General features: G+C 45.6%; 1 long non-coding RNA gene across 1 annotated transcript in view; it reads right to left on the bottom strand.

Moving 5' to 3' along the window:
* Positions 1-5,885: 5,885 nt before the first annotated feature.
* Positions 5,886-20,663, bottom strand: part of LOC122234610 — a 56,677-nt gene continuing 41,899 nt past the window's right edge. The window contains exons 3-4 of the long non-coding RNA XR_006212455.1: positions 12,649-12,784; positions 5,886-6,337 (exon numbers count right to left, since the gene is read on the bottom strand). This is a non-coding gene — a long non-coding RNA (uncharacterized LOC122234610). The remainder of the gene's footprint in view (positions 6,338-12,648; positions 12,785-20,663) is intronic.

The raw sequence follows: 20,663 nt of genomic DNA on the forward strand, positions 1-20,663 counted from the left end.
ATTATTTTGGTTTTTGTTTACCTGAAAATGTCTGTATCTCACCTTCATTTTTGAAAGATAGTTTCACTGGATGTCAGATTCTTGGTTGACAGGCTTTTTTCACTGAGCGCTTTGAATGTTTCATCCCACTACCTTCTGGACCCCTTAGTTTCTGATGAGAAGTCAATTGTTAATCTCTTTGGGACTCCCTTGAACATGAGTAGTTTTCTCTTTGTCTTGTCTTTACCCACACCTAGGGTAGAGCTTCCACCTTGTAAGTGGAGGCTGGGTGGAGGAAGAGAACTCTAGACCTCTCAGTTGCTCTGGCCTAGATTAGTGCTTCTACAACATAGAGCTAGGGGAAGCAGGAAAGGATGAGAAATTCTGGTGGCCTGCCCCGCCTAGGAAAAGACACTAGGCCTCAACCAGGATAATGTTCTTGGCTGCACCCACATAGAGTGGAGCTTCTATCACACTGAGCTGAGGGGTTGGTTGGGAGGCAGGGAGAGGAAGCAAGCCATGGCTCAATGCCATAGACTGACTGTTCTTAATGTGATTTTGTATGTTTTCTTGAATAAATGTTTCTTCATTTGCTGTATGCCTTTTGGACAATTTCCAGAGTCCTCAGTTGTTGGGTTTTTGAATTTAATTTTTACTCATTAATGGTTGTTTTCCTGGGTGAGAGGATCCATGGAGCTCCTCATACTGTCATACTAGAAGTTGTCTCCAATACACATTGTTTTGGAAGTTGCAAAATTTTACATCCTTCTTTTTTCACTTGGCTTAGAAATTTTCTGTTTTATTACAAATTCTTCACAAATGTCATTTCTAACTGTTGCACAATAGTCCAGCAAGTTGGATATACCAACTTTAATAAACTTTTTATTTTAGAACAGTTTAGATTTACAGAAAAATTGGGAAGACAGATTTTCAATATATGCTACGCTCAGTTTTGCCTTTATTAACAACCTATATATACTCTACGATTTGCTTTTTGTTTGCTTCTCGTTTTTCACTGTTTAAGTAATGACATGGTGAACACCTTTGTGCATAAATATTCTTTTCTTTATTATTATTTTTTTTAAGTAGGCTTCACACCCAGCATGGAACCCAACACAGGGCCTGAACTCACAACCCTGAAATTAAGACCTGAACTGAGATCAAGACTCAGATGCCTAACCAACTGAGCCACCCAGGCGCACCTGTGCATAGATATTCTTTTGTATTTTTGGTTATTTACTTGGTGTAGACTATTTTTCAGAGGTATAATTATGTGGTCAAAGGATTTTAGAACATATTTAATTCCCCCCAAATCGAAGTCCTTAACTTGGGTCTATTACCAAAATTCTATTTATCATCAGAGTTTCCACCCTACACATTACAATTTCTAGTTTTGTTCAGGTAAGAGATGTGTCTCTTAAGCATAGCCCCTGGCAAAGGATAACCATGAGGCTAAATGGTTTGCAAAAATTGATTGAAGTCATAGGTACAATGATCTTGACACTCCCGGCCAATATGGCCAGTCACCCATAGTGATCAGTCTAATCATGATTAAATACATAAAAGGGCAGTTAGCCTTTTAAAATTGACCACAAGATAGAGAACCAAACACAAGTTACTTAAATTTGGTTCTATGTGGTGGCATGTTGACCTAGACAAGTGATTATCAAGTGTGATTCCCAGACCAGCAGAATCACTGGCCTACAGAGGTCAGATATTGAGGGCTGACACCAATAGTGAGATGTAGGAATCCAAATCTTCAAACCTTAAAGTCTGACATGCTTTGCCTCACATCTAGCCCCAAGTGCTGTCTGTGTGTGTCTGCTGCAAATATTTTGGCTTTCTCCAATTGATAAAGGAAAGGACGGAGGAAGGATGTAAGATTAACGTTATGATAACCATTTGCGAGTAATCTGACATGGGAAAAGGAGGTAATAAATCACCAATATTATAAAACCACTCTTTGGTATTCAGGCCAGGCTGACTCTGGCTGGAGGGAGGTTGCTAAGGCTCAGAACACATAACATGCAAGTTCGATGTTCTCTCTGAACTGGGGTTTGAGAGAAAGGTCTTGGTACTTGCTTGGCCTGTTCACCTCTGGCCTCAAATAACCCTTATTATACATAGATTTTGGCTAGAGATGGGAAAATTAGAAGGCTTCTGAGACTCATTTCTTGCACTTGAAGGCTACAGAGGCTACCATAGCGCCTGAGTAGCCATTGGCCAGTGGCCCACAATGAGTGACACTACGATAGCAGGGAACTGTGGTCATACAGTCTAGGAGAGGCATCCTCACAGAGGTCATGAATGTGTCTGAGGCTCCACAGAAAGACTGCATAAATAAGTTTTTCCCTCACCTACCCCAGTAGTGCTAAGAGATACGAGTGTCATGGTCTCAGAAACAGAGCTTAGCTTGAACGTCCTGTGTTTGTTAAAAAATCATATAGGTGCTGGGGAATTTTAAATGCTTGTCAATGCTTCATAGTATAAGGGACCAAGCCAAACTCTGGCATTTGAGAGGTTTCCCTAGAGTTCACAAGCTCTAACTTCTCCCTCACTATGGTGCATTTAGAGTGGGGATGGGTGGTTGGCTGTGGGGCAAGCTGATGAGGCCAAGGTCAACCAACCCATGCAATGGTCTTGGCACTGTCTCCAAGTACTGACTACTGGAGGTTGGGAAAGGGAAGGGGGAAGGGAGGAGTAACAGAATTAGTCATACCCAAGTCGAAAGGTAGGAAACTGGAGGCCGAAAAGGCCTTATAATGTGGAAAAAGATAAGTCATCTGGGGCCAGAGAGAAGTTTAGTCCCCCTTTCCGAATTAAAGTAGGGTTCCCTGTCTGATCTATGACAGAGGGGTGAGGAGGGAAGAATGTGGGTCTCTAGAAGACCTCAAGAATGGGAACCCCACTTCTGGATGTGCAAAGTGCAAGCATTTGTTTAAAATGCCCAGCTCCCGCTCCTGCCAGAACTTAATAATAATTATAAAGCACTATCCAAAAAAGAGGAAAACGCACCTGAATTTGTAATCCCAGATTCTTCCCAGATTTTGCCAATTTGGGGGTACAAATGATGTTACATTAGTAGGTAATCCCAGCTGTATCTAGTGCCAAATCCCACCTGCATAACTGTCAGACTTCTGACCCTGTTGGCATTCCCCTCCCCATTAAGATCCCCCGGGAGTGCTCAGAAGGTCTTCCAGGTCTGGCACACTGCCTGAACCCTGCTCCAAACTGTGACCTCAGCCTTCTCCTTGGGCCAAGAACTCTGGCAGGCCGCTCATGGCCGCCCACAAAGAGATCTGTTCTGGGACACCCTGTTACTCTACCAAGAGGAGCAAATAGCTCTTTGTCACTTGTCTGGTTTGGTCTGGGGCCTGGGAGAAATTAAGATATCCAGGCAAAAGAGCAATCTGGAATTCAGAGACCAGACGGGTCAGTACGTACTGCGTTTTTATGGGCACAAATATGTACTATGCAAACTGGCATTCCTAATAATTGCCTCTGATAAATAACAGTATGCTACAGTGCACTGTGGTTTCATCTTGGCTTTAAAATTAAGACACATAATATAACTCACACGTGCAATTTTTCAATTTTTCCCTTGCAGTTCATCTTCTCAGATTGTCAGAGATGATAATGATTATTGTTCGCTTGGGTAGCTCTGGCCTGGCGGAAGATCACAGAAGGAACAGACTAATAATAACATTAGCCCTTTACACTGGGTTCAGGGAGCAAAGCAATGCCTGTGGCCGAGGCTGGGGGTCGGGGGATCATTGTGGAGGAGCTGTTTTGGAGACACTTGTCCACATTCCTAGAAAGAGAAAATTCCATCCAATAGATTGATCAACTCCCATGGTGGTATTGGTGAGCTATTTAAAAAAAATTTTTTTTAATATTTACTTATTTTTGAGACAGAGAGAGACAGAGTATGAGCCAGGGAAGGGCAGAGAGAGAGGGAGACACAGAATCTGAAGCAGGCTCCAGGCTCTGAGCTGTCAGAAACCAATGCGGGGCTCAAACCCACGAACTGTGAGATCATGACGTGAGCCTAAGTTGGATGCTTAACCGACTGAGCCACCCAGGCGTCCCCCCACCTTTTTTTTTTTTAATGTTTATTTTTGAGACAGAGACAGAGAAGGAGCCACGGAGGGGCAGAGAGAGAGGGAGACACAGTTGGTTAGCTATTTAAAAACATTTTTGGAGAGGGACACCTGGGTGGCTCAGTCGGTTAAGTGTCCAGCTCTTGATTTCAGTTCAGGTCATGATCTCACAGTTTGTGGGTTCGAGCCCCACATCAGGCTCTGTGCTGATAGCATGGAGCCTGCTTGTGATTCTCTCTCTCTTCTCTCTCTCTGCACCTCCCCACTTTCACTCTCTTTCAATCTCAAAAAAAAAAAAAACATTAAAAAAAATTTTTTTTGCTTTTTAAAACTTTATTGAATTTTGGCTTAAAAAGTAATGCATAATTGTTTAAACAACTCAAATAATTCCAAGGCATAATAGGCTCTCTCTTTTCCCCTTTAATTCCACCATTTTATTTGCCATTTTTCCTTCATTTATTTAAATACATGTAAACATAGTCACATTTTTAGGGTTTTTTTTCCCATAACACAGATCTAATCATTAGATACTGATAGGTATGACTCTTGTGCCTGGAAAACAAACACAGCAGTGTTCACAGTTGTAATAAATAACCAGAGCTATCATGTCAAAACATGGTACCTGCTGTGTGACAGGCGCTGTCCTCAGCTCCTTGGCTGTCACCTCATTTAGTCGTATAGCAAAGTTATGAGATAGGTATTATTATTCCCATTTTACAAATGAGAAAACTGAGGGGTGCCTGGAGGGTTTGGTCGGTTAAGTGTCCAGCTTTGGCTCAGGTCATGATCTCACAGCTCGAAGGGTTCGAGCCCCCTGTCGGGCTCTGTGCTGACAGCTCAGAGGCTAAAGCCTGCTTCGGATTCTGTGTCTCCCTCTCTCTCTCTGCCCCTCCCCTACTCATATTCTCCCTCTCTTTCTCTCTCTCAAATATAAAATAAAACATAAAAAAAAATTACAAATGAGAAAACTGAGGCTAAGAGCAGTTAAGCCCGGCCATGGGGTCTGTGAGGACAGAAACCTTGATTTTTGTTCCCCACAGTCTCCCAGCACCCAGCATGGTGGCCGGCAGGTAGCAGAGCTCGATGCGTAGATTTCGGCTATGCCGTGGTTGTGCAGGTCCGCGTGGACAGCCAGTGGTGGAGTAGGGCGTGAACCCAGCTCTCAGCTACCACATAACATCGACAGCCTTGAGGTAGTAGCACTGGAGAGAGGCTAGAGAACTTTGCACATCGATCTCCCCTTAGCCCAGAAGACTCACAAGCAAGCTCCCCGCTTCTGAGCCTGCCCAGACTAGGGGCGGGGTGGGATCTCCCAGGCCCGGCAAGTGGAACTATGGCTCTGGTAGGGTTTCTTCCTCAGGGTCCTGCCCACAGTTTTATTCTAACACCCCCGTGAAAATGATTCTTGGTGCTCAGAATAGCTACAAAGGCAGGGATGCCTGGGTGGCTCTGTGGGTTGAGTGTTCTTTTTTTTTTTTTTTTTTAATGTTTATTTATTTATTTTGAGAGAGAACACGAGTATAGGAGGGGAAGAGAAAGAGAGGGAAAGACAGAATCCCAAGCAGGCTCCACGCTGTTAGCACTGAGCCTGATGCAGGACTCGATCCCACAAACCATGAGATCATGACCTGAGCCCAAATCAAGAGCCAGAGGCTTAACTGACTGAGCCACCCAGGTGCCCCAAGTGTCTGACTCTTGATTTGGGCTCAGGTCATGATCCCAGTGTCATAGGATCGAGCCCCACGTTGGAGTCTGCGCTGAGCATGGAGCCTGCTTAAGATTCTCTCTCTCCTCCCCTCTCCTCTGCTTTTGCTCTTTCTCTGTTGAAAAGAAAAAAAGAAAGACTATCTACAAAGGCAGACAAACAGCAAAGCCTTCTGGAGACTGGACGAGGATCAGTGCTTCTGCCTTGCTGATTGAGAAGAAACCAATGAAAAAGTGAATCGATGAACATTCTCGTGGACTCTCAGGCACATTTACTAGAGTATCTCAGCTTACTCCCCGAATGGCAGGGTGATTTTGCAGATGAAGACACTGAGGCTCAATGAGGTACAAAGACCGTCCACAGCTCTAAGGTGGCGGACCCGCGTGGTCTGCCTGCCCGTTCAGGCTTCTCCTACAGTCAGCATTCAGGAAATGCCATCATGTTTCACTCAAGAGCTCAAGGCTGCCGTTTGTCAGCTCACAAGGGTACACTGGGTCCATTTGCTCTGCTGTTAACTCGGGCCACTGCTTCTCTAGATCTCAACAGCTAGAAGCTAAAAGAGCATAAGAAGAAATTAAAGATGCATACATGAGTTATTTTCCCACTATGATATTGCAAAAATATAACGCTCCCAAGAACATGCCTGGTCTTATTTTTTGTTTGTTGGTTTTGGTTTTGGGAGCAAAAGCTTTGGAGAAAAAACCCCCGTAAGATTGGGAGCAAAAGCTTTGGAGAAAAAACCCCTGTAAGATTGAAATGGACTGAAACCCAGGGAGGAGAAAGGGGCTGGCTGAACAGAGGAGAGGCAGCCTGCTTCCTGGAAGGAGCAGGGTTGGGAAGAAGAGCTTGTGATTTAAGGCAAGGAGGAGGGAACTCAACTGGCATCGTGGCTGGGCAGGGTGCTAAGGAGAGAAACAAAAGCAACATCCAAGTGGCCCCAGGTTGCACCGGATGAGGGACCCGAGAGGCTGCATGACCCAGAGGAAGAACGGAGGAAGGCCCCACAGGAGCAGTGTGGGACGTGAGAGAGCTCTAGCAATGCAGGTGGGCTCTCTGGAAACTGGAGTCATGGGTGGAGGGCTGGAGTCCTGCAGTCTGGGCGCCGAGATCCGCTAGGAGCTCCCGCACGCACGGGGGGGCTTGCGAGGAAGGCGACGTTTCCCGGGACCCGCCAGATAGCAGCATTTTCACTATTGTCACGTCAACTTACACCCCGCTTGTAGGGGGGGGCTGAGAATCCTGGCAAAGAGAAGGCACGCTATTTCCGTTTTGTTGTTGTTGTTTTGTTTTGCCACAATTGCATACACTGCCTGAAACTCACTCATTAAAAAAGACCAACATCTTAAAAGCTGCATGTGAATGTTTCTGAGCTGAGTAGTTGTTTGAGGCTTGATGGTACATTTTCGGAGCCAGCCCCCTAACAGGCTTCCCGCCTGTCCTTCTCCCACCCCCTCACCCTTCCACAACACACACGGGCACAGCCAGCATCTGACACGACTGCCCCTCGGGTTACACTTTCTCATCTCCCTCCTGTCGCGCCTTGTCCGAATTAAGTGAAACCCACTGGTCCCAAGGACGGTGCTGTGCTGTTCCTCTACTCAGCAGCTTGTTAATACTGAAGAGAAGGATTACATTTGAAAGCAAGTACTGCCTTTATCTTATTGTGATGCTGTTCTCTGATTCTCCTGCACTGCTTTGAATAATCAGTATTTGGGGGTGGGAGGAAAGAAAGAAAGAAAGAAAAAAAACGGTTAACCTCTCCATTGGCCTTCAGCGTGGTGGCTCCAATGAGCTGTCACAAACAGCGTTCCGTAACAAATGAGATTATACCTCTCTTCATTATCCACCCTTTTCGGCGCATACAGTAGCAATGCGGAGACCTTCAGGGATCACGTCAACCAAATCCCAAGTTAGAGATGTTTAAATTCAAAAATCCACACTCCGCTGCACCTGTTCTTTCCCGGCTACCGTGGTGGATTTGGGGTTTACATAGAACTCCTTGAAAATTTATTTTAAAGTAAATGGAGGCTTGTTTCACGATTGAAAAGTTATTTCAACATGCATCCGAGACAGCGTGGCCACAAATGGAGTATAAAGGCAAGAGGATCCTGACTGAGATTTTCGTTTTAGCCTGGCGCATTCAAAGCGGTAATCTACGTTGTGCCCAGCCAAGTGGTGAGAGACTATGTTAGAAAGATTAAAGGATTATTTTTTTTTAATCCACTGGAACTCCAGCCACGGCCCCTCTCTCAGTAACATTAATAACTATAATGGACTGAATTCACATACCTCTTTTCTTCAAGACTCTCAAAATGTTTTTGCCAAATGGAACTCACCAAATCGCAGATGAATTTAAAGAGATCACTTGGACAAACTCCTTATGTTTGGGGCTTGAGGAAGCCCCAATTGACTTCCTTATGAGGAAGCTTGAGGCCCAGGGAAGTTCACTGACTTGGTCCGGGTCCGGGTCTTGCGTCCACTTCCTGACAAGGCAGAGAACTCAAACCCAGGCCCTCAGGTTTTTCAGCCTGGGGTGTTCTTCCCCCAACACCCTGGCTCCTCAAAATATGGTCGTGGACCTGCTGCATCCATTTGTCAGAGAAGCAGAGTCCCAGGCCTCATCCCAGACCTGCGGAATCCAAATCTGCATTTTTTAAGGTTTTTTTTAAGTTTATTTATTTATTTTGAGAGAAAGAGAGTGTGAGCGGGGGAGAGGCGGGGAGAGGCGGGGAGAGAGAGAGAGAGAGAGAGAGAGAGAGAGAGAGAGAGAGAGAATCCCAAGCAGGCTCTGCACTGCCAGTGCAGAGCCTGACATGGGGCTCAATCTCACAAACCATTGAGCGCCGACATCAAGAGTCGGACGCTTAACCGACTGAACCACCCAGGCGCCCGTAGATCTGCATTTTTAACAAGAGTCCTCAGTGTCCGTGTGCATATTAAAGTCCCAGAAGCCTGCTTTACATCTAACTGTCACTGTCCACAGCACTATGACCTTTACACTTGACATCAGCCCATTTTCTGGACATTCTCAAGAAAGTCCAATAAAATAAGTACAGTAATGGTGTGGGAAGAACATTCTTTACTGAAAGAAAAGTGTTCTAGGGACATCTGATCATAGCAAGGGAAGAAAAAGTTCAGAAGAGGATCCTTGTGGAGTTTTCATGGAGATCTAATGTTGGGCACCTGCAAAAATAGGGTCCTTGTCCTGAACAAGCTTATACTTGGGTAGGAGACTGAAATCTAGAGCCTGGGAGCAAAAATAGACCATTCAATTCTAAATCAGGATGTAGAGTCTAGAGAGAACGTCCAGTGGGTCACCCCTAACTTATCCTCCTTTTTGTTGCCAAAGAGAAATTTCTACTCTGCGATTTTGACTGACTCTCAGGCTTCAGTGACCCACTACTGCCTGCAGGGTAAAGTGCAAAGTCCCCTGAATAGCTCCTGGGAGCCCCTCTTCAGCCTCAGCACTCTCTTTCCCATCACCCCTTTTCATGCCCCTATGCCCCAGAAACACTAAGTTACTTGCGGTTAGTTCCCTAATCTGCCTGCCTTCATTCATCCCAGAACGTCTGCAAGAGGCTTTCCCCATGAATGCATTTTTTCTTCTGCATCCCCTTATCTGGCTAATCTTTCTCATCCTTATGGTCTCTGGTGACTGTGCTCACATTATGCCCTGAGTTATAGACTAAATGTTTGAGCTCTCCCAAAATTTCTGTATTGAAGCTCCAACCCCCAATGTGATGATGTGATGGTATTTGGAGGTAGGGCCTTTGGGAAGTAATTAAGTCTAGATGAGGTCATGAGGCCTCAGGATGGAGTTAACACCTTTCTAAAACAGGGAAGAGATGCCAGGGCGCTGTCTCTACAGCATGAGAACTCACAGCAAGAAGGCAGCTCTCTAAGCCTGCAAGGGGGCTCTCGCCATTAACCAAATCTGCCAGCACTTTGATCTTGGACTCCACAGCCTCCAGAACTATGAGAAGTAAATGTTCGTCTGTTGTTTAAGCCACTCTGTCTGTGGTATTTTGTTAAAGCATCCTGAACAGGACTGAGATACCCGGTGTTCATAACTACAATGCTCGCTGATTTTTACTCATCTGTCTTCCCACAAATGGCAGACTCCATCAGGCTGGGGCACATGTCTCTCATTCAATATTCCAGAACGTTGAGCCCAGCACATAGAACACACTCCATAAATGCTGAATGAAACAGAGTGCATGTGAACAAATCTGTACGTGCAGGAGATAGAATTTGAGCTGAGCCCCGAAAGGTTTTAAAGGCTATGGAGGGAAGGGGCACCTGGGTGGCTTAGCTGTTTGGGCCTCTGACTCTTGATTTCGGTTCAGTTCATCATCCCGGGGCCATGGGATTGAGCCCTGAGTCGGGCTCCGCGCTGAGAGTGCAGAGCCTGCTTGAAATTCTCTCTCTTTCTCTCTCTGCCCCTCTCCCAGTCATGCTTTCCCTCTCTCTCTGAAAATAAATAAATAAACTTTTTTAAAAACAGGTTATGGAGGGGCGCCTGGGTAGCTCAGTCGGTTGAGCGTCTGACTTCAACTCAGGTCATGATCTCGTGGTCTGTGAGTTTGAGCCCCGTGTCAGGCTCTGTGCTGACAGCTCGGAGCCTGGAGTCTGCTTTGGATTCTGTGTCTCCTCCTCTCTCTGCCCCTCCCCTGCTCATGCGTTGTCTCTCTGTCTCTCAATAATAAATAAACGTTAAAAAAAATTTTTAAAAAAGGTTATGGAGGGGAGGAAAGGTATGAGTGTAAACACAGAAACAAACATGGTGGTTGGTAAATGAATGAATGCATGGAGAGGACAAGGAAAGTGAGGAGGATATCGAGGATTTGTCTAAGACAGCGAGAAGAGAAAATGGGATTTGAGGTCGAGAAAAGGACGTTGATTTTTTATTGTTACTGCTGCCAATTTTTAAATTATTTTACCAAAGTATAATATAGGTACAGTAAACTACATGTACATGGAGAGTGTGCTTTGATTAATTTTCACATACATATACTGTTCTAGGCTGAATTATGCTGTCTCCTTGTCAAAATTCATGTTGAAATCCCGAACCCTCCAGTACCTTTGAATGTGACTGTATTTGGAGATAGGGTCTTAAAGGACCTAAATAAGTTAAAGTGAGATCATTAGGGTGGGCCCGAATCCATAATGACATCATTATGGTGTCCCCGTAAGCAAAGGAGGATAGGACACAGTCCTAAGAACAGATCAGGCACAGATACACACAGAGAGAAGACCACGTGAGCACACGGGGTGAAGACGGCCATCTGCAGGCCAAGGAGAGAGGCCTCAGAAGGAACCAACCATGCCCACACCTTGATCTGGGACTTCCAGCCCCCAGGACCAGGAATAAACCTCTGTTGTTTAAGCCCCACAGTCTGTGGTGTTTGTTATAGCAGCGTAAGGAGACTGATAACACACGCCATGGAAGCACCCTCCAGATCCAAATCCAAAACATTCCCAGCACACCAAAAAGGAGCCTGAATTCGACTGCAGTGACAGTTGGATGTCATTTTTGGCTCCTAAGCGGGAGACTTGCCAAGGCAAAATGGAATTTTAGGAAGATTAGAGTAGGAAGAGGAGACTAGGATGAGCTGGCAGTGGAGATAGTGAAGATGAGTAGGGGAGAGAAAGAGACGGTGGGGGAAAGATCCGGAATCTTGCTGAAGTCAGGAAATCCACGAGAGGGTGGCGGTGAAGGAGATCAAAGGGCATTTTATTTTTTTATTTTAAAAAAAAATTTTAATGTTTATTTTTGAGAGAGACACACACACACAGAGCATGCATGGGGGAGGGGCAGAGAGAGAGGGAGACACAGAATCTGAAGCAGGCTCCAGGCTCTCAGCTGTCAGCACAGAGCCCCATGTGGGGCTCAAACCCACGGACCACAAGATCATGGCCTGAGCTGAAGTCGGACACCTAACCGACTGAGCCACCCAGGTACCCCTTAAAGGGCATTTTAAAGAGCTGGGAAAATAGCAATGGGGAACGAGGGGACTCCAAAGTCTTTGTCTAGGAGAAGTATTGATGACCAATGTTGGATGTTTTGGGGGAAAAGGTCAGCTGGCATGGGAGACCATGAGTGCCACACTGGGTTTGGGTGGATATGACATGCCCAAATGGTTTAAGCACAACCCTGGAGCCTAAGGGAAGCCAGGATAGGACCATAATGCGACTGGGTTTAGAGACGTGGACTGTGTGTGGAGAGGAGGCCAAAACGAACACAGTAACAAAATAATAATAGCAGCCAGTGTGTATTAAGTGCTTACTTCCTGGAAGGTGTTGCACTAAAGGCTTTTCCATAGGCGACCTCATTTACTCCTCACAATGGTCCTTGAGGGAACACTCTATCGTTATCATTGTTTGACTAAGAAGGAAACTGAGGCACAGAGAGACGAAGTAACTTGTCTAAGGCCACACAGCCAATAAATGGTGGTCTGGTTTTGAACTCAGGCACACAGACACCAGTTCACCCAACTTAGTGCCCTTGGAAGAAAGAGAAGGCAGCTGAAGAGAAGACCGTCTGACCTTTTTGACCTTTTCTTTTTTTTTTTTTTTTGTTAATCTCCCGGTCTCCAAACAAGCTAACCTCATTCTATTCCATTCCATTGTTTAAAATGCCTCAAACGCACACTATGGTGCTGATGCCTTCAGAAATGGACAAGGTTTACCTTCAATAAGTTTCTCCTGATGCCTAACCTCGAACACCCTGGCTGTATTTTAATAAAGGACGCTGCCTCCCCTCTGTTCTGCTGCCCGGGGAGCTTGGGTCAGCTGCCTGGCTTTATTATCAACTCACATCCCTGAAAGACAGTATATTTACTGGCAGCTGTTGCAATTACTTACAAATGTGAACTTCTTCCCCCTATTCCCTCGCTTCTGGCGGAAGCTCCTCCTCCACGGTGACTTTTCTCTGGGACCGCTCTGCTTTCTTCATGTCTCTGGCACGTGGAACCCCAGGATAGCTCATAGTCCCCGCGGTCTAGAGGAAGACAAGATTACATTTCCATGAATGTGCTTCCACGCCTGTTTTGCAATTTCAGAGTTGTCCACAGGCCTGAAGAAATATCTTCTACTGAAGCAAATAAAAGACACTGACAGGTGCAAAACTCTGAACCAACAGGATTCAGCCAAGAGGGTCTCTAGGCCTTTCTCTTCATACGATTTTGTCTCCTCTCTTACTGTGTTCCAGATTCATCTCTCTGGGAGTTATTTTTTAAACTTTTTTGCTTCTGATAATTGTGCCTTTATAAAATAGCCCCTCATGTGCATCCAGCAAATGTGCAAACTGTTTCATAATTAAAGAGAGTTCTGTTCCCTGAAACCTGGCATGTGTGGTTAAAATACAGGATTTGCGCGGTGTTTTAGTGGAATGTGTGCCTAAAGGGCCGGAGCCCCATTCAGGACCAACAGCTGAATCGAGGCTCAGAGCAGCCAAGCATTATGTGTGAAGACCTACATGGCCACTATCAACTTATTGTATTTAATTTTGACTAAGAAAAATCCATTCCTCTCAGTGACGCAGCAGGATTCTTTGGAAAGACAGAAAAGGGCCATTTGGGGGAAAACAAAATGCTAAATCTAGAAATATTCTGGATTCCTAATTGTTGGTTTTCTCCCCCAAGTCATCTGAGAGACATTTCTTGTTCCATAGCAGGTGTCTGGCCATGAATATCATAACTTAATTATCATGGCTATTTACAGGTATGACTAGCCTATAGAATGTTCATCATACCAACAATTACTACGAAAAGGAATGAGCTGCACATGCGTGGGACTTTAGGCTTCACAAGATAATTTCCTTTGGTTAATTTTATTTTAGACTTTCCCAATGACCCTGAGGCAGGCAGGGTAGGTTTTAGCATTCCCATTTTATAGGTAAGGACGTTGAAGCACGCAGACAGATGAAATGTTTCCAAAAAATATACTCTCGTTGGAGGGTAAAGTCTCCCAGGCCACATTTGCTTGTAGATTGCCAGGAGAATGAATACAAGCTCAAGAGTTACGGTTTATCTCCAGAGTTGAAGTACTCAAACTATCTATACCCGGAGAGTAGCTATGTAGTCGAGTGAACGCTCTCAACACCCAGCTGTTCCCTATCTTGTAGATGAAATCAGCTGAGAAAAGTGCCCTCACATTTGCTACCTGAAGAGTCCAGATTTGGTATGTGTAGCTGTCTGATAAATTTCAATTTTGAGGCTAAAAAGTCCTCAAATTTTCAGAACGTTTTTGCCTCATTTAGGTAATGCAGTAAAATGGTTTTAGTGTATTCTTTCCGTTGATAAGTGTGGGCGATCCGTTTCCTTTGTGAGTGTCAAGTCACATTTACATTTGGGTTGCACCTTAGTTTGTCAAGGCATATTCACTTAGAATAGTTTATACTGTCATAGACTCTGTTGGGGTTCCTAGGTTGGGAATCCCGGTGAATTCCAACTTGGACTCATAATAATATTCCCAATAATTGAAAACCAAGGTACAATTAGTAAGAAGTACTTATGGTATGCCCACCACATGGCAGGCACCACCCTAAGTGCTAGGGGTACAATGATAAGAAAAAGCAGGGGCACCTGGGTGGCTCAGTCAGTTAAGCATCCGACTTCAGCTCAGGTCATTATCTCATGGCTCATGAGCTTGAGCCCCGCATGGAGCTCTCTGCTCTCAGCACCGTATGCAATCTGGCTCCTCTGTCCCCCTTTCTCTCTGCTCCTCCCCTGCTTGCATGTTCCCTCTCAAAAATAAATAAACATTAAAAAATTAAATTGAATTTTAAAAAAGTCAGGTTTTTAAAAACATGCCAGGTTGTTTTTTTGTTTTTTTGTTTTTTTTAATGAAATGGAGAAGAACACGATACTCTGGGAGCCTAGAATATGGTTTGTCAACAAGACCCACCACAGCTTTCCTGGAAGAAGTAAAATGATCTGAGGAGACAGGAGGTAAGTGAATGGAAAGGAGAAAGATCAATGTTCCAGGCAAAGGGCAGAGGATGTGAAAAGGTCCTGGGGTGGGAGGAAGCTCAACATGGTGACTGGAGGTCAAGTCATGCGATTAGATGGCAGAGCCTGGAAGACTGCAATTCAATGTGAATATTAAGAAGTTGCTCCTACGTGAACGTTTTAAATTTTAATTTTGTTTTTTAAAATTTATTTTTGAGAGAGACAGAGAAAGAGAGTGTGTGTGTGTGAGCAGGGGAGGGGCAGAGAGAAAGGGAGAGAGAAAATCCCAAGCAGGCTATGCACTGTCAGCACAGAGCCTGATGTGGGGGTGCAAACTCATGAACCATGAGATCGTGACCTGGCCAAAACCAAGAGCTTGACCTTTAACTGAGCTACTCAGGTGCCCATGTTTTAAATTCTAATTTTTTTTGATGTTTGTTCATTTATTTTTAATTTTTTTTAAGTGTTTTATTTACTTTTGAGAGAGAGAGAGAGAGAGAGAGAATGAATGAGCGGGGAGGGCAGAGAGAGAGAGGGAGACACAGAATCCAAAGCAGGCTCCAGGCTTTGAGCTGTCAGCACAGAGCCCGACGTGAGGCTCAAGTTCATGAACGGCGACATCATGACCGGAGCTGAAGTCAGCTGCTCAACCAACTGAACCACCCAGGAGCCCCTTAAATTTTAATTCTAATAACAATGAGAAGCCAAAAAAGGCTTTCAACATGGGGAGAGGTAGGCACAATTTGAGCTGTACTTTGGGAAGATTATTTCAGATTTGATGTAGAAGACACATTGAAGGAGCCCAAGATGGATGTGATTGAATAGTTAGATGAATATTGTAGAAGTCCACGTGGAAGAGGATGGACTGTGGAGGTGGAAATGGGAGAGCAGATGAATTTGAGATGTTTAGTAGGTAAACTTGATGAGAGTAGAGGACAAATTGAATATGGGGGTGAGAAGGAAGAAGTAAAGGGCAACCCCCACTGAACATTCCAGGCTTGTGCAACTAGGTCCATGGTTGCACCATGGAAAGTACTTTAAGAAGTCCGGGTTTGTGGGATGAACATCATGAGTTTGAGATTTGTTGAGTTTCACATTCTAAGATACCCAACAAAAGGGCCACATTGGGCTGATCACAGGAGGCAGAAGACAAGGTCTGGGCTGGGGACACAAACTTGTGAGTCATTCTCACGCAGAGCCATAGATGTGGACAAGGAAATATTGCTCAGAGAGACAGATCATAAAGTGAGAAGAAAAGAGGGTTCTAAAAAGAGCCTTGGAGAATTCTGACATTTAATGGTCAGGCAGAAGACTCTAAAAGGAGAGAAAGAGTGTACAAAAGCTAGGAAGAATGCAGAAGGACTTGGTCTGATGGTAGGTAAACAGATTTTCAAGAATGAGGGAACTGGGGCACCTGGGTGGCTCAGTTGGTTGAGCATCTGACTTCGGCTCAGGTCATGATCTCACGGCTTGTGAGTTCGAGCCCTGTGTCAGGCTCTGTGCTGACAGCTCAGAGCCTGGAGCCTGCTTCGGATTCTGTGTCTCCCTCTCTCTCTGCCCCAACCCATTCTCATTCTGTCTCTGTCTCTCTCAAAACTAAATATTTTTTAAAAATTAAAAAAAAAAAAAAAGAATGAGGGAACTGAGTCAAGTAGTGCTGGGAGGTTAAATGCTATAAGAACTAAAAAATACATCCACTGCTATGGAGATCATTGGTGACCTTGAGAATGGGAGCCAGAAGCCAGAAGTGCAATGGATTGAAGACAGAGTGGCAGATGAGGATGTGCAGACCATAAAATGGACAGCAATTTCAGTGTTTGGTTTCAAAGCACAATTAATGTCTAAGGCACATGCAATCAAAGAATGTAATGCGGGGTGCCTGGGTGGCTCAGTCAGTTAAGCATCTGACTTTGGCTCAGGTCATGATCTTGCTGGGTTTGTGAGGTCGAGCCCCGCATTGGGCTCTGTGCTGACAGCTCAGAGCCTGAAGCCTCCTTCAGATTCTGTGTCTCCTCCTCTCTCTGCCCCTCCCCCGTTCATGCTCTGTCTCTCTCTGTCCCAAAAATAAATTAAAAAAAAACAAACAAACAAAAACATATTGAAAATATGCAATGAGCAAAGCAAACTTTGTTTTCCAGCTTTCCTCCCCTTTTTCTTCTGGTACCTTCTCCTCCAGACATCCAAACTGCTCTCAATCCAGTGTGACTTTCCAGGCTGACCCCATGTCCTCTGGCCAGTTGACTCCCTGCCTCCACCCACTCCTTAGCCCCCCAAAACTGCTTGGTAAACTAATTCTCACTGGGCTGAAAATGAATGGTAGCTGCTGTGTGTGTTAACCCTCTGGGTTTGCTTTTTCACCAGGGACAATTCCCTAACAAGTCTGAAAGGCTGGGGATATAGTTTAGGAAAGGCAAGTGTGAAGGGACTGCAGTGAGGAGATATTATGGAGTGAAAACAGCACTAACTTAGTAGATCATCTCAAAGAAGTTGTGTCGTCTCCCTGGGAGCCCCATTTTTCATTTGTCAACTCTGGGGTTGAATTATACCTCCAGGCTGATTATACCTTCCAGCCCCTTAGCAAACCCAGAACCAGTCAATGGCATGGCTCCTTGGGCATGGGAAGAAAGGAGAGAAGGAATGCTGAGAGAGAAACAGGCATTCCTCCTGCCTCCAGGAAAATGGTTTAAAGTTAGGTTGAACTAGAATTGAATCAATTGAGGTGTGTAAATCACATCGTATTTTAAGCGCTCAGAAAAGTTTAATGTTTTTATTTGTTTTTGTGAGAGAGAGAGAGAGAGAGAGAGAACAAGTGGGGGAGGGGAAGAGAGAGAGGGAGACCTAGAATCTGAAGCAGGCTCCAGGCTCTGAGCAGTCAGCACAGAGCCTGACACAGGGCTTGAACCCACGAACCATGAGAACAAACCTGAGCCGAAGCCGGACGCCTACCAACTGAGCCACCCAGGTGTCCAGAAAAGTCGTCTAAAAAAAGAACACCTGAAGGCAAGCTTCAGTAAAGTGAAGAGTCCTTTTGTAGAAGGCATAAATGCCCCTGGATTTATCCCTTTTTAATCACCTAGACGTTCATCTATCAGGATTCCATAAAGCACTAGGTACATTTGTGCTTAATAACAATGTATACTAAAGAAATGGTTGAGATGCTCAGATAAAGATGAATGCTTGACTTCCTCTTTTAAGTCTTTCCTCCACTGCATTTCGCTTTGAAAACCACTTTTCCCTTTGCACTCCAGCTTTTGAAATAGGTCCTTACAAAGTCACTTCATGCAACAGACAGTGGAGAAGTGCTGTTACCAGAAGCAGGATATGACACGCATCCAAAATACTCCTTCTAATTAAGAACCATAGTCTGGAGACGGGTGGATGGTGTGTGAGAGGGGGAGCAGCTCTGCGTCTGAGCTCTGGTTTGGGGAAAGGCATTCCAGGAAGCTCGGAGGGACTTCAGTGTTTCTGTCCTCGCTGGCTTCCGCTCCCGAAGCTGGCCGGCACTCTGGCCCTCCATTCTACTCACCACGTTCCTCACTTTGAGAAGACAAGCTGTCCAAGTTAATCCATTAGGTAGCCTTCTGCGTTAACGCCAAACACATGGCACTCCATGCTTCATTAGTACGGACAAGGTGTTCCGGTCACTGTGTCCCTGTGTAGAGCATGCTGGGGTGGCTGCCGTCACACAAATGCCTTCATGTCTTGCACCTTCCTTAACACACGGCCTCAGCCCACAGCCGCTCTGCTCACTCAACGAACCTGGACAAAACCCTCTGATCTCCTGCCAGCAGCCACTTCTGGCTTGATTAATACTTCCGTCTTACTCTGTGCCAGGCCAAACTGAGCTGGCCTCCTCCGGGGTTTGCTGCCCATCCAGAAGAGCGAGAGCTGTGCAGCTGGGCAGATCTGTCGGCCCAGGGCCGGCACTCAAGACGAGATGATTAGGGCAGATAATGATGAATGAAGCACCCCCAGGTGAAAAATGGCTTCTTTGGAATCCTTATTGATCTGCCAGCTGAGGTTTTTTTCATGTGGAACCTAAATTTGACATTTCAAATTGAACCTGACTCTCATAATTGCAGACCTGGCAGTGATTTTAGGTGGAGTCTAGGACATGGCCTAGATGGGGAAACTGAGGCTCAAAGCATGGAAATGACTTGCCCAAAGTAACACAGAGAATCAGTGGCAAAGCCAGGGCTAGGACTCAGGTCTGATGCTCAGGTCAATACCCCAGGCTGCAGGACCACTTCCTTCTGCGGGACCCAGGTTCTATCAATGAGCTAATGTTGTATCCCCTTTGGTATAAAGGACAAAGATCATGCCATATTAATTTAATCTGGACCTTGGCTCCAAAAAAGGCAGTCAAATGAAGATGGACAGCAGGAGGCATGGTGCTTGGAGAGAGGGGAACCAGTCTTATAAGGAGTAGCCAGCCAAGAAACTGCCACTCTCACCCTTAAATGCATGTGCTGGTGAAAGACCCAAGATGGTGCCTCAAATGCAAAGTCTCCTTTTGGAAAGGGTTCACTTCTGTAAGAGGCATTTCACCTTGGAATGTATTTCTCCAAGAAGTGAAGAATATGAGAATGAATGAAGGTCCACCAGGGGGACCTGACAGTCTGAGGGAATGGGGAACAGTACCCCCTGGAAATCCAGGAAAAGCACATGGGATGGGAAGAAATACAAATTTCCTGGAAGCATAGTAAGGCAAGTCCCTCCCACAGAGTATGAGATGCCCAGATACCCCAGTTCAAATGCAAGCCACCCTGGGAGCCCTTACCAGCCTCATCTCAGTGATCAGTTAGCACTCTGGTGTGCATTACCAACACAGGGTTCCTAGCCCTCAAGTATATGGACCAAGGAAGAGGGCTTCATGGTCAAGGCTCCACAGAGACCCACTCTGTCCGCTCCATAGTCCAGACCACCAATTGTGGAGCGGTGACACATGGAAATGCATCACATCATCTTCCCATTCTCACCAAAGGTTTTTGGACCCCCTTGCCAAGAGAGAGGACCAACTGAGGAGAATCACCAGGAAGCCAGCCATATAATGAACAATCACAGTGCTCATTCGTACCTTCAAAGCAACATATGCTATGCACCAAGTACTGTGCCAGGCACTAGGCTACAAAGTTGACTAAGGTACAACTGTTATGCCCAGAATTCGTGATCTCCAAAGCCCACCAGGGAGCCGAGTCCGATGCAAAAGCAAAGAGCCTTTATTCGAGCTAGCTCGAGCTCAATCTCCTACCTGCACCAATGCAGCGGTGAGATGCCGGAGAGGGAGAGCGAGTTTCAAAAGCACAAAAGTTTTATAGAGATCATGGCCTTAGCCGATTGGCTGGGGAAGGGTTGTGGACTCAGCCGATTGGCTGCCAAAGTGTGGTCCCAGATCAGCAATTATCAGCGTCACCTGGAACTTGTTAAAAATGCAAATGTTGGGCCTGGTGGTCACAGACCTACTGAATCAGAAACTCTGGGGGTGGGGCTCAGCAATCTGTGTTTGAACAAGTCTTCCAGGAGACTCTGATGCACCTGAAGTTTAAGAACCACTGTGTCTGAGGATCTCTAACATGTTTGGCCTCAGTGTATACAGAATGTTTCCCACTGGTCACTTATTAACCATTGGCTGTCAGCCTTGCTGTGCTATATAAATACCTAGCACCAAACACCATCCCCAGAGACTCTGATGAATTGGTTTGGGGAGGGGTAAAATGCTCCCAGGTCATTCTAAGCCTGGACAGGGTTGAGGGCTCCTGCCTCTGGCCCCTCCCTGAGAGAAGCCCTCCCTCTTCTACTCACACTTTCCACGCCTCTCACACTCCCCTTCCTCCCACCTCAGACTTCGGAAGAATGCATCAATCGGTAAGTTACTTAAGGGGAGGAGGCGTGTTCTGAGGTTTAAGCAGGAACTTCTTTCTGCAGCCA

The sequence above is a fragment of the Panthera tigris genome, chromosome E3 (genome assembly GCF_018350195.1).
Source record: "Panthera tigris isolate Pti1 chromosome E3, P.tigris_Pti1_mat1.1, whole genome shotgun sequence".
Classification (NCBI taxonomy): Eukaryota; Metazoa; Chordata; class Mammalia; order Carnivora; family Felidae; genus Panthera; species Panthera tigris.